At 46.8% G+C, this 18,655-nt stretch overlaps 1 protein-coding gene across 5 annotated transcripts in view; it reads right to left on the reverse strand.

Moving 5' to 3' along the window:
* The window catches only part of LOC139049761 (latrophilin Cirl-like), a 1,359,947-nt gene that overhangs the window by 437,650 nt on the left and 903,642 nt on the right, over positions 1 to 18,655 (reverse strand). The gene's annotated exons all lie outside the window — the stretch shown is intronic.

The following is an 18,655-nucleotide window of genomic DNA, read 5'->3' on the forward strand; positions in this document are numbered from 1 at the left end:
TTCTGTTCCGCAGGATCAACTGCTAGCGTGTGTCAAAGACTGCATTGAAAATGGCAACGTATCCTTCCAGAACACTGTCGATTTGTCTGTTCATAACTTTCTATCATTATTGCAGTTTCATTTGAACACTACTTCTATTGTGGTAATAGTTCTGCGGAAACCCGCAAGGTGGAGATAAGTAATTAATAATGGGAAAATTAGAAATTAGACATCCACCCAATCAGTAGGATAGCAGATGTCAATCGTAGCAATTAATTGCTACGATTGACATCTGCTACCCTATTACCTGCTAGCCACCGGGTTAGCTCAGATGGTAGAGTGGCTGCCCTGGAAAGGCAGTAGTCCTGGGTTCGAGTCCCGGACTAGGACGAATTTTTCTTCAACTGCGAGGCTTTTCTTTAAGGAACCCGCATGGGTTTCCTTTGTAGCAATTGCTACGATTTGGTAGATATCTCATTTTCCCTAAATTAACTACATTTATTGTATTTGACGAGTAGTCATTTCTGCAGCGTGATGGCATCTGCATAGGCTCGTGCGTAGCCCCTATTCTTTCTGACATTTTTCTGGCCAAGATGGAAAATGCACTGTAACAGATGTTTAATGGATGCCGGTTTTAAAATTTAGGTATATTGAGAATGTTTTAGTGCTTTTAAAAAAGCAGCCTACCTTCCCCTACCCCTCTACATTAGGCAAAATATTTTCTATTTTTAGCAAACATGGACATTGGTTGCGTTTCACCCATGAACTCCCGTACCTTTCAAGTTTACAGTTTTCAGACCTAGAAATCAGGTTCTGTGATGGACATGTTTGCTGGGGCTACTACCGACGAGCTAAGAAGGAGTTGCTGCCCTTTGACTCGGCACACTCCAAGACAATTAAGAGAGGTATAGCGGTGTTGTGTATGGCATCAGCTCTCCAAAAATTGTGCCCACATGAGATTAAGACCACGTTTAATAATCAGGCAAGCCGCCTTTGGCTGCAGGTTCCCCGTCTTGGTCTTGACTGCCGTTTCTGAAATCCTACTTCCAAAATTCAAGTGAGGATCAGGAAGTACAATGGCTGAGGATCAATGGAAGGCACGTAAGACAGAGGTGGTCCCTTACATCCATAAATTTTCCCACAATCTTAAGAAGGTGGCAAGTAGGCACGGTGTGCCAATTTGTTTCTCTGCCCCAATTAAGCTGGGAAAGTTGTGGCCACATATCTGTAACGCCAGAAAATGTGGATGCCAGAAGAACCACCAACCGCCGTTAGTAAAATGTTCCACTGGAGTGGTGTATTGCATCCCCATGTCATGTGGGATGGTTTACGTCGGCGAAACTGGTCGCTGTGTCAATGACCGTTTAGGGGAACACGCTCAAAAAGTGAAAAAAAGAAACAACTAGATGATAAATATGCACATTTAGTTGAGAATGTTAGCAAGTATACGGATTGGGTGGCCTGGTTGAAAGAGACGATTCTAGGAAAGGGCAGTGACAAGACCGCACGCATCAGTTTAGAAGCCTACCACATTAGAAAATTTGGTAGCAGGTGCTTTAGCACCCCTTCTCTTGCTCTCTTTGATGCTGAATTTGATTTTCTGCATGTGGCTACCGGGGCTTCAGACGGCAAAGAAAAATAATTGTTTGCATATTGTCGCGCTTGGTTGGCTGTATTCTGCTTGCGTGGTTAGCACGCTATCACCCTTGACATATTTTCCCCTTCATTTCCTTTGCTTCACTGGCACATATAAGGTTGCTATCCTTGCCAATAAAACCAGTTGTTTGCCAGCACTGTGTGTATGTGTCCCCCTTCTTGTGATCATGTTTGTGCTGTTACCCATATGTTAGAGCAGTAACTGCAGCACAGTGAATAATGACCTTCATGTATCATTTCAAAAAGTTCAGGCTCATCAAATGTGTATTTGCCAGTGGCAGTTATTCTGGGAACAAGAGGTAAATAATTGCAAATATGAATGTTAAACAATGGTAAGCACGCCATGTGCTTAGACATGCAACATAGTTGGCCCACTACACTTTGAATTCTTATGTGCACAGAAACTGCACAAGCGTGTAGAATAAACAGAAAAGAAGATGGAAATAAAAGCTGCAGCATAGGAAACAGTTTCAAAACAATAAAGCCAAAATAAAAAGTGATAAATACACCGTGTACTAAGCAAAAATAATAACTTTTAGGCTTTTAGTGTACAAAAAGGGACGAGAGACAGAGGTACGACACGGACACAGTGCTAACTTCCAGCAATTGTTTTATTCTACAAAGTGGTACACATATTTATGGGTAACAGACAACAGTATAAGCATGCGCATATGCACTGGTTTCTAATCAAATGAGACAGCAACGAGACGTGTAATGGAAAGTTAAGATGATATCGAAGATGAAAAAGCGACCATGCATAGCCAAAAAAATTCTGTAATTGCAAGATTAAAATGCCATCTCCATCAAGCCACCCTCTGTGACACGTTCAAAAAATCTAATTCTTTTTTTGAAAGATCGAATGAAGGTGCGCTAACACGAGCATTCCCCGAACTAGCGATCTTTGCCACTTCAATAATCTGTGTTAGCACGCCCCTTAAATTGATCTTTCAAAAAAAGAATTAGATTTTTCAAACGTCACAGAGGGTGGCTTGACAGAGATGGCATTTTAATCTTGCAATTACAAAAAATTTTTTGGCTATGCATGGTCGCTTTTTCATCTTCGATATCATCTTAACTTTCCATTACACATGTCTTGTTGCTGTCTCATTTGATTAGAAACCAGTACATATGCGCATGCGTACGCTGTTGTCTGTTACCTATATATATGTGTACCGCTTCGTAGAATAAAACAATTGCTGGAAGTTAGCGCTGTGTCCGCGTCGTACCTCTGTCTCTCACCCCTTTTTGTGCGCCAAAAACCTAAAAGTTATGGAATACCAACATGCCCAAACCTACGCTCTTTCAAAAATAATAAAGGGAAAATCGGACAGAATTTGTCAGCTGTTGACAAATTTGACTTCGCCCTACCATTTGCTAGCCGCCTGGTTAGCTTAGATGGTAGAGCGGCTGCCCCGGAAAGGCAGTGGTCCTAGGTTCAAGTCCCGGACCATGACGGATGTTTCTTGAACTTCGAGGCTTTTCTTTCGAGGAACCCGTACAGGTTTTTTTTTGTAGCAATTGCAACGAATGGGTGGATGTCTGATTTTCCCTTTGTTAATTACTTCTCTCCACCTTGCGAGTTTCCGCACAAACTATTCTGTCAAACAAAAATGAAATTTGAATTGCATCCAAGCAATTGATGCAAGAAAGAATACTTAACATCAGGACATGTTAGATCTAGTTTCATGTAGAAAACAATATGTGCATAATAGCTACGAAAACAAATAAACAGCAAGTTGCAAAAATACTTAGCCTACTTAGTAAGCTGTGTTGAGTAATAATGATACCGAGGTCCTACTCTTTGGAACACATACACATCATACATACCTGAACCAAGCAATCAGATTACACACTGCGCTATGGCAGTCATCCAAGGTTTCCCTGCATTTCTGCTGGCTCCTCCATTATGTGGACACTGGTGTGGGTTACGGCCTCGCCACTACAAAATAAGTTCGGAAAGTTCGCAGTTAATTTATAGCAGTGGCACATTAACACTGTCACAGTGTTAACACATGCAAGGAGCATCTAAAAATAGTCACGAAAATAATGTTTGCAATAATGAAGGGTGGCAACAGAGGGACCCCTTCATCGCCGTAAAATTTTTAACACACACACAGCAGCAAAACATTACAAAGAAATCTTTGTTTACATACCAATTCAATTTTTTCATGACTTAGTTTAAGCAACTGTCTCATGTCATGTTTAGTTACGCATAAGTTATGTCAACACATCTTGTCTTAAAAAATTTTAATAAGCTGTACCAGTTGCAAGCTTTGACTGCTTACGTTTTTTTTTTTTAAACTGCTCGTAAATTCAGAACCGCGTAAGCAGAGATTATTTACAACGTAGAAGCATTTATACGCGAGGAAACGTCATTGCAGTTAGAATCTGTTAAGATGCAGATGAGCGTTGTTATGCAACTTAAGCAGAAAAGCGGGAGCTCATGCACAGGCGCACATGATGAACACGATTATTTCCGAACGTAATATTTCTCAACGGAAGAAAACGCTTATCATTATTTTTAATTTCGCATTAAGACAATAAACTTGCCTAGCTAAATACTGACAACCAGCGCTCAGCAAGCATCAGCACGGGTTCCACTGTTGCCGTGGCAGTTCTATTGGTCGCTCATGCACACACGAGAAGCACGCACAATACACGTGTAGTTAGCAAGCACGATTTCTTACCTTTTGAATGGTACGACGCGGTCGAAAAGCACTCTCCAAGTTGCCGGTGCTGCGTCGACACCCAGCCTACACGCCGTTACGTAGTGGACGAGCTGAGGCACGGTAATAATACGCATCATTTCTTTGCGACGTCCAGCGAACTTCCCACGGTAGTTCTGAACTTAGTGTCACACATTACTTCCCCCCTCTTTTTTGGCTTCTGGATTGGATTGGCGCGGCTCGCTACGTGCTTGCGCGCGCTTTTCCGAGCTCAGATTGGTGTGCGCCTGGTTTCTGCACTAGGCTGTTATGCGATCGCTTTTTCGAGCGCAGATTGATGTGAGCCTGGTTTCTGCACTAGGCTTTTGCACGATCGCCTGCTTTTTGCACTGGGCTTTCAAAAGGCGAAGTGAGCGTCGCTTACTGCAGGCGGCAAGTGATTTGGCTCACGTACTGCGTGAGCAAAAACATAGGCACGTGGCTCATGAAGGAGATGACCGGCGACTTGCTTAATCTGTCAGACTATGTCATCGCCGACTGGAGGAACTACGCTCGTGAGGTCGTGCGGGACGAGCTGCTGGCGCGACCCCCACTCGGTGGCCCCGGGAGGATTGTGCAAATTGATGAATGCCTCCTTCGCGGTAAGCGAAAATACAATCGAGGCCGCCTGATGACGGGCGACAACGTTCCGCCGAGCCGCCAAAATTACGGCGGCATTGCAGATCGTGGACCATGGGTATTCGGCATGATCTGCGTGACCACCGGGGAGCTCCGACTATTCAAGGTCGACCGACGAGACGCGGCGACGCTAGGCCCCATTATTGCAGCCAACGTTGAACCGGGAACCACCATCCACCGTGATGAATGGGCCCCATACAACTGCATCCCGAACTTGGTGGGGGCTAACGGAGCAAGACTGAATTTGCAATGGGAGGCTGTTAACCACAGCATGAACTTTGTAGACCCAATCACGGGCGCTCACACCCAGAAAATCGAAAGCTACTGGCAGAAGGTGAAGCGCTACCTCGACTCCGCCGGCTACAGGGTGACTCTACAGCTTCTCGAGTCGCACCTGATATGGCTATGGTGGGCATCGATTAATGGGCACATGCGCTGCAAGGACTCGTTTCTGCGTTTATTAGAAGCGATCGCACGGCGCTACCCAGTGTGACATAGTAATGGAAAATAAAGCGCGCTTTTCTGACCCTTTGCTTTTGTATGAATGTTTCCCGGCATTGCTGCGCGCTTCCATACACGGTAGGCCCGCGGCGCTGCACTTCCGCAGTAAGCGACGCTCACTTCGCCTTTTGAAAGCCCAGTGCAAAAAGCAGGCGATTGTGCAAAAGCCTAGTGCAGAAACCAGGCTCACATCAATCTGCGCTCGAAAAAGCGATCGCATAACAGCCTAGTGCAGAAACCAGGCGCACACCAATCTGCGCTCGGAAAAGCGCGCGCAAGCACGTAGCGAGCCGCGCCAATCCAATCCAGAAGCCAAAAAAAAGGGGGGAAGTAATGTGTGACACTAAGTTCAGAACTACCCTTCCCACAACCAGACACAAAAGAGAACGCACTCCAGGGCATGAAAATCGTTGGTCCCCATTTGCCTGGCACGCCATGCATATGGCGAGTCTTCAGAGAGACACAAGCTATCTTCTGGCACTTCTGTGTTGGCGAACTAAGTCACATTTCGTTACACCAAACACAAAACCACACGATTAGACAAACACGTCACAACAGCTCGCGCAACCGACCGGCGACCGGCAGTTGCAAAATAGAGAGCAGTGTAGACGAATGAATGCTATGAGCGTCTCCTTTGAAACAGGGTGGTGGGTTGCGCCACCAACCGATCGCATGGGGCGAGCGTCATTTGTAGACCTGTGCGGTCGTGTGGCCCCCGTGATGCCTTAATATTAACCAGTACGCACTCATTGTGTGCCGTATTGCGCCCAACTACGTATAGTTGCGAGACAAAAAAAAACATTAAAGCGTCTATATTGCGCGCTATACTTCATTCACTGTAGAAAAAAAATTTTATGGCGTATTTTCGATTTTGAACAACTTCTGCCGTATGCAGCCGGCAAAAGTATGGCCTCCGAGATCCGCACTGCAAGTCAGCTGTATTGAAGTTTTTTGACGACGTTATGAGTTCCTGCCCGTGCTACGTGCGTTGTCACTTCGTTTTAAATAACTTTCTGCTGTCGTCAACATCAACTGTAGCCTCAGGAATTGTTGACACGCTATCAGATGTACGCTTGTGCAGCGTGCGATGTTTCCGTGTGTGTTCTAACTGTTTCAGTCGGAAAGCGTATTTTTCTTTCTCTATGCGGAAAGCATCAAATCGGGGTTCATCACTCGTGTAGCGCAGGTTACACCGGTGTCGTCCGCATTTGCTTTCGTGCCGGTGTGTTAAATGTGCGCGGGCTGCGCGCCTGTCGCCCGTGCCTTCTGTGTTTATCGTGCAACTCACAACATTCCTCAGAAAAAAACACACATCTCTGCAGCGTACATGTGTCCTACGTAGTGTGTGTGCTAGAAATGTGCGGTGGTGTACGATGTTTTTGCAGCCAAGTGGCTGCAGTGCGTTCCAGCGAATAAACGCGACTACGTACTGTTTCCTCGTTTGTGATTTACCTGCATCTGCGATAGTACCCACGAGGCATTTGCATGACCTTGCATTGTGATTGTGGAATTTTGTGTTTTGTTTGCTTTCTTCAATGAGTGGCCTTTTATAGACGTTCTTGCTTGATAATAAAAAAAAAGAAATATCTGTAATGGGGCTGAAATAATCCGGCTTTTTATTCCTTGAAAATTGGCGTGAGTGGTAATTTTACAAGATAATAGCAATCCAGCTCTGGACATCGAGCTGTAAAGCAAAACATCTAAACTTGTTACAGTATGTGAATCTTGCTATGATGTGTCAATATCTCTAGCATGTTCTCAGTGCTGAGGGCTGTGTACTATGTTAAAGCCAAATGTAATTGTCTACTCATCTGAAGTAGTATATATGATTTCTTCATATCATTTGTTCCAACTACAAAAACTTTACGGGTGCATTGTTCACTTCTAGAGTTAAAAAGACACCATGAGATATTACTCAACAGTATGCGTTACAATCTTTCGACATGAATTCAGGAGTATTATATGTTGTGCCGTGCTTAGTTACTTTGTACGTACAAAGTATTTATATGAATACACAAAATCTGATTCCTCCATTGCCTGTTGTTTGTAAGTCATGAAGCAAATAAATAATTTCAGCTTGCACTTATTGCTTGCAATATACTTCATATTCAAATGTTTTCTAAAAATCTGCGACAAGAATGATCTACCTTAGTTTTGCTTCTACTGCTGACATTGATATAGCAATTTCTGTAGAAAGATGTGCACCATGAGCAAAATACGGATGCAAAATAAATAGCTGATTTTGAATCAGTTTTTCGAAAGCTGCAATACCATTTATACTTTGCACAATAAGTGCAATGTAAAGGCAATGAAGGTAACTGTAGACTTGTGTTTCGTCATTTGACGGGTAGAAACAATTTCTGGTACCCTATCTGAGCTGATGCAGCAACCTAACCCATACTTCACAGAAAAATGGAAAGTTTCTTCACAAGTGACTGATTCACACAGGCTTGGGAATAGGACTAGCATATTTAATGAAATCATTCTGAAACATAATTAATCAGCATTCTAAAGATGAATGGATAGTGGTAACATGGCCAGTGGTTCACAAGTGGTTGTGTTATACTCCTGTCACACTGGAAATTTTATTGTCATTCGAATCGAATGGCATTAGCATTGAATGACATTATTCGGTTGTTACGCAGCAATATTTATTGCCATTAGAATTGAATTACTTCTGCAATCAAATGAATCTGAAAAAAATCAGTCGGCTTTGCACTCGTGGTGAATGACTAAAACGACATTGAGCATTCATAATTTCAGAAGCAGTGATGTAAAGAGGTAATTAATTTTGGGTTATTTAAGGCATCTGCTATTTTTACTAGAAAAAAGCTGTACGGCAGGCTTTCACAAAATGTTTTTTACTCTCCAGCTCAGTGGCGTCTGGCAGCTGTCGCTTTACTAGTCGGTCATACTGCAAGCAGTCGGGCGCCTGTATGGATCTATTTGACAGTCTCGCCTCTTCCTCTGATTGCTTTGTTCACAATGCAAAGCACACATCAACTAACTGCTTCGGCTACTGCAACCGAGCGTCGTCCAGCACTGCCATGTCAGTCGTATTCTTTGTCTTCAATTTATTGGCTATGGCTACTAAGCTGGTCAAGCCTAGTTTTTGCTTGTAGAGGCTAGAAATTCTGGAATTGGAAGTTTTATATGCGTGTTATTCTGGTGAAGTGACACGCCATATTTATGTTAAAATAAATTGACTTTCTACATAGACATTCTACATATACCTTGCTCTTGTTCTCTCACCAACTTTTTTCGCAATGATTGCTATTGATATCATGACTGAATGACATCAATTTTTGTTGTGTACCACCACCACAGGTCGAATGGCATTTATTGCACTGAAGTAATTTGCATCCAATGACATTAAAATGTCCAGTGTGACAGGTATTAGATATGGTATAGTAGCTTACACTTTGAAGGAGTTTCGGTAGGTTAGCATGTTCCATAAGCTAGGGTGAATCGATATGTACTGACCCACCTGTCACATGTGTAAAGCTGATGTTATTAAAGCTTAGCCTTAATTTTCTATGTTTAGTTAGATTAGGGCAGTTTGTCTTGGCGTAAGCTTATAGAGATTTCATTCAGCATAGCACATATAACTTTGGTAACATGAGACACTAGGTTACACTATTCATCATCTCTGGTTACAGTTACGTGATTATGCATGTTCTGCTTAAATATGTTGGCAGTTTATTTATGTCATGGCCAGACAATGTCAGCTGACAGCAATTTTTCTTGGTTCATTGGTTCTGCAACTGTGCTTAAAGACCAGCTCGACCTATATAAGTAGCCAGCTCCAAAGGGCCCGGCGTTTTAAAAGTGGCCAGCCCGTCCCTGAGGCACGACATTAATTAATTTAGTCACAACTCAAGATCCGCGATACAAGTTGACTCGTATATAGGCGGGCAGCACAGCGATCGTGAGTCGCGGTGGTTTGCGTGGCTTGCGTATGTGTTTGCTCATCGCTGCCAACCATGTCAACAAAATTGTAGAGACGTTCTAAGCCTAGTCGCTCCCAGCGATATCAGCGGCTGCAAGGGGAGCCTAAATAGACGGCACTCCGCTGCGGCGACACTCGCGTTGATAGCATCGCGTCGACATAACATCGACACTCGCGTTTAGTAAGATCGTTTTGTGTAAAACGAAGGAGTGCTGAGCATAGACGTTTGTTTGCAGCTTCTTGGCTGCGAAGTATTCTGGTGGTATTTGCAGGGGCTTGTTCCTATATACCACACGAATTGCCGCGGAAACCACTCCGACGCGTTGCAAGGCGGATCGCGCGCAAAGCAGGTGTTTCCCGAACGCGAGGGAGAGCGCCGCCGCTCAAGTCTTGCTTCCAGTGCCTTCCAGTGTGAAGCCAGCACGTTTTTTGACGCTGGATCGCACATGGGGACGCTGGCGCTCGCTGGGGCTGACTGGGACACCAGTGAGAACGCTGGGTCCCACTGGACGAGACGCTGGTTCCACTGCCATGACTCTCGGGCGCACTGGTTTGTGCTGTACAGGCGCTGGTTCGCTCTGGAAACAGCGCTGGGTGTGTTTGTGCCGCGCTGGTTTCAGTGCGCGAGGACGATCGCTGCTGAATATTAAATGCTTTATTCAATTTCATCGCTTAATACTAGTCTCTTGTCCTAAATAACGTTATATCTTGGGGTCATAACACTCTATTTCGTGTCGCAGCTTGGTGCAAAGGTGCGTAAGCTGCCCTGTTTATACATGCACATTTTGCACGGAAGATCACTCTCGTTTTTTGCATTTTCCCTTTTGACTGGGCGGATAGCTAAATTCTTGAACGAAATCACGCAGACGCAGAGGACGCCGCGTTTTTTCGTAGTTTGCGCGTAACATATGACTGGGATTTCTCGCCGTTGTCGCAGTGTTGTGGAGTGGACATGAAATCCAGAAGTTGTTCAGACGCACTCGAACGGACCCCGAGTTCGAAGCCTACCGCTGATTGATATTATCGCACCGACAACGAAGTTGAGGCGATTCGCGCGCTTCCACTTTCCCTATTGTACTAAGAGAAGGTTCTGGGGCTCAAATACACGCATTTTAGCTTTCGCCAGCTACCCGCGCCGAGATCGGTCCCCACCGAAGCTCAGGCGTATCCGCCGAGTCGGTCTGCACGCTATCGGCGCGTCTGGGCTCACGAATCAACAAGTCTAAACAAGGATAAATCACTCCATATTTGAACTTTCGCATCGGTGTTCTTAAATAAACTGTTTTTTTTTTCTTTCGTGTCTCCGGTGCCAGTACAAGAAGCGATGCGCGCCTATGTGACGCGTCATAAACACAAGCATACGTGCTATCGCCGAAGGCTGCCAGCACTAGCCTGCGCTTCTCTAACGAAGATATATGACTAAACGGACGTGTCAATTGAATCGCATCACTGAACTTAGAAAACGTTGCATATCCCATGCCTGAAGAACAAGAAACAGCTATCGAAATCAGTGGTAACAGCCCATACAGCTTCCCGGGTCGGCGGTTAATTTAGGACTTTTTTCGTAGTTAAAGTACCTATCGCAAGTGAAAATCGATGGTTTGACACTTCCAAGCATACTACTCAATAAGAACAGCAACATTATTTCTCTGGTACAGGCGTGAGTTTACTATTTGGCGTGATTACTGTGTACTATCTGTACGGGACCTCCCTCTGCAAAAGTAAAATACAGTAAATTATTACTAAGCTATCACCTGCAGACATGGCGTAGTGGTAAAGCACCGCGCTTGGGATCTCAAGGTCGATCGTTCGATTCCTGATCTGACCTTTTTTTTTTTTTTTTACTAGCACGTTCTTTATTGCTTTCTGTAATATAAAAATATATATACGTTTCCGGGAACCGCGTATTTAACGCGCTAGAGCTCTTTTTCGCACAGTACGCCGTGTCTGACTAGCGCCCCAGCATGCAGCGCGCGACACGGGCCCATAATCCGGCGTTGTATTGGGTACTGGATTTTGCAATAGGATTGTCAGGGAAGCGGCAGCGACGGCTGCAGACGACGCAACGAGGAGGCAGCGTGATACATTTCGTCGTCTGTTTCGATTAGTAATCGTCGCTGTGACGGAGAAGTCGCACTTTCTGCTGCAATTTGCTCAAGTTTGTGAACTGCTACCGACAGTTGTATACCACGAATTGTTTTGCGTTCAATGTACAAACGGCGCGATCTCGTAGATTGAGAGGCTGTACACAGCCAAAACATGCCTTGCACAGGCGCACGACATCTTGTCGCATTGGCGTTTTCTCGGACACCGAAAATATTATCGCGGATTTTCAAGCGTACAATCCAGGGAAGACGTCCAGCGCGTTTGAGCAGCGAGTGCAAATAACCTTGACACGTTCACACAAAACACTAATCGGTCGTTGCAGCTACTCGGTGCACTGATGATACGTTCTCTCGGCAAATGATCACATGAAATAACCAGCGAAGGCACTGGAGCTTCACAAGCTTCGCACGGACGCGCGCTGACACACGCACGCACGTCGCTATTAACTCCGTGGGGAGTTTCCAACCACGTGACCTGAAACTCCGTGCGGAGTATAATCGTGTCATGTCGTTTTTATACTCCGTTCCTAACCTATCGGAGTATAATGAAGACATATGCCGTCTTCACTCCGCTATGACGGAGTAAACGCTTGGGGCATGGGAGGTATTGGGGCTGATGAGCCGATAAAACTCCCATCTCGGCTAATTTTTGCTTACAGTGTATGCGTAGTCAGGCGTCCGCAGTGCCCCCCTACCATGACGCGACAGTTCGGGTTAGGCTTAACTCTTCTAAGCCTAATGCTGCCTACGCCTACCAGACGGCACTCCGTGGCCGGGGGCAGATTTTTCCCACTTAACCAGGAACGCACTACTTTTTCGTGCTAGGGCCGTCATTGCCCCCCTCTCTCCCTTTCTCCCTCTCCTCCCGTCGCTCTCGAGAAAACTCGCCGGGCACGCCGAAGGCCGGCACGTAATTAAGTAAGAGGTTTGGAGAGATGCGCGTCGCCGCCGCCTCTGCGGGCGCGGGAGTCCGCTGGGTGGCGCGGCGCGCGCGCCCACACCAACCGACCGCGAGTTGGCGGATGAATATTTTACGGCAAGCAAATATGCTCGCTGCATATGGCGGTATACAGCTCGCGAGGTCTTTACAAACATGCGGTGCTGCAACTGCCGCGCTAGCAGAGAGCGTAGACAAATAAGGGGAAGCAACCGAAGTTTATTATTTAAGGGAAAGTATATGGCCGAGTGTTGAGGAAGGTTGTAAACAGAGCACTCGGATGCGCATGCTGTATGGCCGAGATTCGGGGACGAGCTTTCCTTGTGGAACGCGAGCTTTGTGCGCGGACGTGTAGCACCGGTGTTTACGACCCCATGCAACGGACGCTTCTATCTATATTTCATAAAGACATATGTTCATATACGGAGACAGGTTCCAGTACGCAGCGTATACAGACACTGCTTCCGTATGAAACATTGAGCTCGCTTGCAGGGGAAAGCTTTGTGTAAACTATGAATACACGCAATATGGAGGATCTACCGAGTATGCAGAGGCTCGCTTGCCTGTACATTATATCAAAGTAGCCGCAGGTCCTCGGTGCCGGAAGTGTTGTCAGAAGCCGCTGGCCAACCACTTAAGCTAATAACGTGGAGTGCCAAGAGAAGTGGGAAGCATAGCTTGTATAGCGATGATTCTTATCATTTCACGGCGAAGTTTCAGAAAGCCTAAGGAGCTGTTAGCTGTAAGTTGATGGTGTCCAAAAGCCAGTAGGCTCCTATACGAAGTTCAAACAACGAAGAAAGAATATCCACTGGAAACCATGAACAACGATTGTCAAAGACAGCGCTACAGCTTCACAGAAATCCGCTGCGATACCGCTGAGCGCCATTTCATATGAGGACAAAGCAAGAAGCATGACAAGCGTTCGAGGAGAGATACGTTACGCATCACGTAACCCCACCACGTTACCCTGACGACAGCGCAGAATCCAATGTCTGCGGACTCGGCCTATATCTTACTCGGCGAGAAACCGAACGTGCACACAGGTCAAACCTCTGAGAGAAAGTCAAGGAAACTTTAATAAACGAGTAATGGGTTTGGAGTCAATTTGTCGCTGTGAGGATATTCAGTATATAGCCTTTGGAGTATCTTTGCGAAAATCTCGTAGAGGACAGAACCGGTCAACGCCATGTTTGGACTCTATGTACAACCACATTCCTTCGCATAACGTTCGCGCTCGGAGACCAATCAACCATGCACTCGTGTATTAAAGTATTGGATCGTCGCGGCGGAACTAACGCAAAATCACCGCTGTTGTCAGGTTCTTCAAGCTGTAGTTGTTTTCTGTTTTTCGAACTGCTGGCCGACCGTGTCCTAGCAGTAAACGACGCCAGACATGTGTTCTCTCGAGCCCTTTGCAAGCCATAAGAAAGCAACTCGCGCAATGATATATTTTGACCGTCGTTGTCCGTTACTTTCAAAGATCCCTATTAGCTCCGTCACTTGACGCTCTGTTATTCATACGCGCGCTCACTGCTAATACCCATACAAATGGAGGTCAGAAATGAACTGGGAGGGAACATTACGTTGCCAGCGGCCATCCCTTCGCTTTTTACCTCGCTATGTCAGCCCAACACGTGACCTTTGATCAAAGAGTCAGCATATCGGCCGGGAAGCTTGGTTCCCAGGAGTTTTATGCGAAGCATATTACTAGGGCTCAACCCAGCTCCTCAGGCGCGGCGGTGTCGCCTTCAATACCACGTGACACCATGACGTCACGACAGAGGAGAAACGGGGCTCCAACTCGCGCCGTCGCTCGCGGCGTCGCGCCGGTATATAAGCAGCTGCGCTTGCCTCTGCTAGACACTCACGAGGTGAGATGCCTCCTGGAGACAGAGCTGCTCGTTGGAATGAGAAGCGAAGGTTTCGGCGTGCTACAGAGACTGTTTCTAGGTGGCTTTGCTACGGCGCAGCGACTACGCGCCCCGCATCGGACGCGGTGAGCGTCGAGCAACGCAGCGTTCGGCGCGACAACGAAATGTGCGCCTGAGCAAGCGCCGCACGCCTGAGCCGACGCCGACGACACCGGCTTTTCTGCGACACGAGCTCCTTAACGCTGTCGCGTTAAAATAAAGGCTAGTATGCTTCGCATCCTGGGCTTAACCTTAGCTAAGTCACAGCCAGTTTTTTTAATCGATGTACCGTAGTTCGTTTGTCCTGCAGTGGCTATGACTGCAGGGCGGGAGCATTAAAACCTACCGCGCACTCTGACGCCTGACTATCACGTGTTGGGCCGACTCGTTTGGCTTCAATCGTGTTGCGCAATGCCAGCTCCAGATTCTTATCTGCCACCATGCCTATACACGCGTCGACGCGTACATTCGCACCTTCCACTTTCCTCGACATGAAAGCCTAAACACCCCACTACACCTACGCGTGGCGGCGCGCGTAAGCTCGCGCCCAAGCGCCTGCGCATGCGCGGATGCTGCCGGACGGATTGTTTCTCTCGGATAGCATCTCCAGACTAATATCGGTGCCGTGCATGGCTGCCTCACAAAAAATACGAAACGACGTCTACCATGGCGAAAACGTGAGCCGCGCGTCTTGCAGGTGTGAATCCGCCCTTCCTCGCGAGGCGCGCGGGTTCGAGCTCTCACGCGCCGGCAACTGTAGTTAGACCTTAACACACAATCGGGCGGGCTCACGCTGCCGTCCGCGTCTACAGCTGCAACAGCTCCTCGCCGATCCGTCCGCAGCACGTCACGGGCGGGTCTCCGCACTGCTGGCGAGGCCGCCTCTGTACACAATATACACGCGTGCACGCACGCAAGCACACACGCGCGCACGCACGCACACACACGCGTGGAGCCGCCACTCGCAGCTCGCGCGCCACACCTTTCCTCGCGCAAACACGCCTCGCTGGAAACGAAGGGGGTCTCGGCTTTCGCCGCTGCGTACGCGCGATGATGGAGTGTCGGCCCGCGACTACCTGTCGTCACAACGGGCGTACGTAGCCGAGAATTGAACCCGGAAAAACAAAAGCGGGCGATACCTGTAAGGCACGCACGCGCACGCCGGCTGCGATTTACATACAAAGCCTTACGTGACTCATCTCCTGAATGACTCAAGTTTGAGAAACAAAAACAAAAGAAACGGAAAGAAACATCGTGCTGTACGCCCTTTATGTGGGGCCGGACGTTGCGCGTGTGGGCATTTTGATGTCCGAACAGTTGGCCGGCACGCCTCGCCGCTTGGTGCCGGATGTGTAATGACTCAGTAAAAGCCCCTTTTCAACTTCGCCGAACCTTCGGCTGTGGTCCTGTGGGTCCACTTGACGTTAGCCTAACACGGTGACGTCATAGAAGTCCACTGCCATCAGCAAGAAGGCAGAGGTCCGTACAGTCTGCCACAAAAGTTTACCAGACATGCACGCACGCCGCTATCGTTTTACATAAAAATCCCTATACGTGACTAACGCGAATGACCTCAGAGGTAAGACCGAGAACAAAGAAGCAAACAAAATGCTACACTTTGTATTCGCCGGACATGGCGCATGTGAGCATTTTGATGTTCTAGCAGCTCGTTAGATCGCCCCTTTCCACGGCGCTTACGGCCCACGTGGCGTTAGCCTCATGCAGTAAACTTACAGACGTTCACAGCGGTTACTAAAAACACAGAAGTTTGCACATGCAAAAAAGGCCCGGTTCCTGAAAAGTCCAGTTCCTGCGTTACGTTCCCGTGAAGCATCAGATCAAGTCCGGAGGCGACATCGTCACCGTCATCGTATCTATGTTTACTGAAGCACGATGCAGATGTACGCGCCATCGTCTATACGTCATCGTATCTATGTTTACTGAAGCACGTGCAGACGTACGCGTCGACGCGTGATATGCATGGTGGCAGATAAGAATCGCCACCATGCCTAAGAATAACACTCCGAGCCATACATTAATTGCGCATAAAATGAAATTTAATACTTCAAAGACTAAAAAGAATCACGAATTAACTTTTAAACTAATTAGTTACCCCACATATTGCAAGTTACGCATTATAGTCGCTGACCTTTAAAGTCATATCCACTTCGAACGAATTCTGAGGATGACAGAATATTCTAGATGTGCGTTCCAGAAACAGCGACGAAATGCTTTGGTGCCCCAGTAACTGTTAAATTTTAGTGCGTAAAGAAAGGAACATATCATTGAATAAATAAGTGGGACAAGAGCGCATTCTCAAAACTGGTGCTAGTTTTAATATACGTTGCAAGTGGATGAACCTTATAAAATCACTGGCGCGTAATGCATTATGTGCGTTAAAATCTTTAGTTGAAAAGTTGATTAATGGGATTTTGTTAATTACTTAATTATGCGTATCGATTTCCGGTCTACGTAATGTGTACCTCTTCGAGTATTCCAGCTCAATAAGATTTGTGTGAAATGCCACCGGGTATATAAAAAAACTGTTAACATGAGGATAAAACCCCCGGTATATATCACCTTGTGACATTTGTATGTATTGTGTAAGTCTATCTTTATGTAACTATAGCATTATATTTGACATTTTATTATCATTTGTAGAACTTTTCTTAAGGTGCATATCACGTGATATGTTTGTTCCTTTTTCTCGTGCACATTTTTTTTTTTCAAGTCATGCTTATAATGGTCTTTTTCTCCTAGGTTGCTGCTTTTCTCCCATGTCTCTACATTTTTTTTATTAACCGAGCATCCCGTTGCAGTCTCTGAGTGTGGGACCCTCGTCTGTATATTATATGCAACGCATTCAATATATATGTCAACCAGTGATAACTGAAACCGAAACTTGTTGGAATCAACATACAGCGAAGCTTGAAACGCTGATCGAAACGTTTCAATGGAACATTATGCAAACAGTTCGTGTTCTAACAGTTCGTTTTCGGCAACGCATTTTGCAGCGTAGCGGAATCGTGCCAGCCCGGTAGGACGGCAGTACGTGAACTACGTGACTGCAGACTACAGCGTCTCCGGGATCGGCCCACTTTTGCTATTACACTGTCTATAAAGAACACGCTAGATATATTATACTGAAAGTCTATATAGGACAGTGTATACACTCATATTTATTATACGGGACGCCTTCCGAGCAAGCGAAAGCTAGCAACGCTAAGTCGAGCACAGCTCAACTCATTCATTGATACTTGACCTCATCGCAGACCAACGAAAGACTAACAAGAGAGGGGATGAGTGTTGGGCGGTTGGGATGAATGGAAGGGAGGGGGCAAATGAGCGACAGAGGAAGGCAGGGGAGTCTAGTAGTGGTCGTCCAATTCCCGCAAGGCCGCACCGGGCTGCAGCGCATCGTCGATGGTTGGCTTGTCGCCGGGTCAGAAACCCCGCCACAGAGGGCGCAGAATACATATATACGGCCGTCCGGTCATTGAGAGGGAGTCGACAGGCCGACAGCAAATCACCGGGGCATCTGCACACGACACTATCGCGGACCCGCAGCAGACTCGGGACAGAAGTGCGTCAGAGAGGATTCGGACGGAAGGACTCGATCGGAACGGATCGAGGATAACGGAATGACAGTCGCCAATGCGCAAGGCAATGTCAATGGTCCTGGAGTCATTAGTGCCGGAGAAGTCGGGACTGGCTTTAGAGGGATAGAATGACTTGGGATAGGCAGGAACTTTCGAGCTGTACGGTGGAAGGTATATGCGCTGAAAGTATACGCGATACGCGGTGAAGCTTCCCACGGCGTCGAATGGTTGTGTGTGAGAGTGGCTTCTTGAAAATGTAAGAGTGAGCGTCATGAGCGTCAAAACGCAATTGCATACGCTCCTGTACTGCTCTACGAAATGTTCATTCTAATTTACTCTCTCTCTCTCTATCTTAAGATTCGTGCACCTCGATCTATATAACGAACCTATGAATGCGATCAGGGATGAAATGTAAAAGTACGTGCTGCAGTACCTCTATACTGCACACCCGCCATTGCTCCATAGTGGCTTTGGCATTGTACTGCTAAGCACAAGCAGAAGTGCCCACCGCGACGGCCGGCATTTCGATGGGGGCTAAATGCAAAAATGCCCGTGAGCCGGCATTGTGCGCACGTTAAAGAATCCCAGCTGGTCATCATTATCCCGCAGCGCCCCCCCTGCCCCCCCCCCCCCCTTCACTACGGTGTGTCACAGAATGAGATCGCGGTTTTG

Source organism: Dermacentor albipictus, chromosome 9 (genome assembly GCF_038994185.2).
Source record: "Dermacentor albipictus isolate Rhodes 1998 colony chromosome 9, USDA_Dalb.pri_finalv2, whole genome shotgun sequence".
NCBI classification, from domain to species: Eukaryota; Metazoa; Arthropoda; class Arachnida; order Ixodida; family Ixodidae; genus Dermacentor; species Dermacentor albipictus.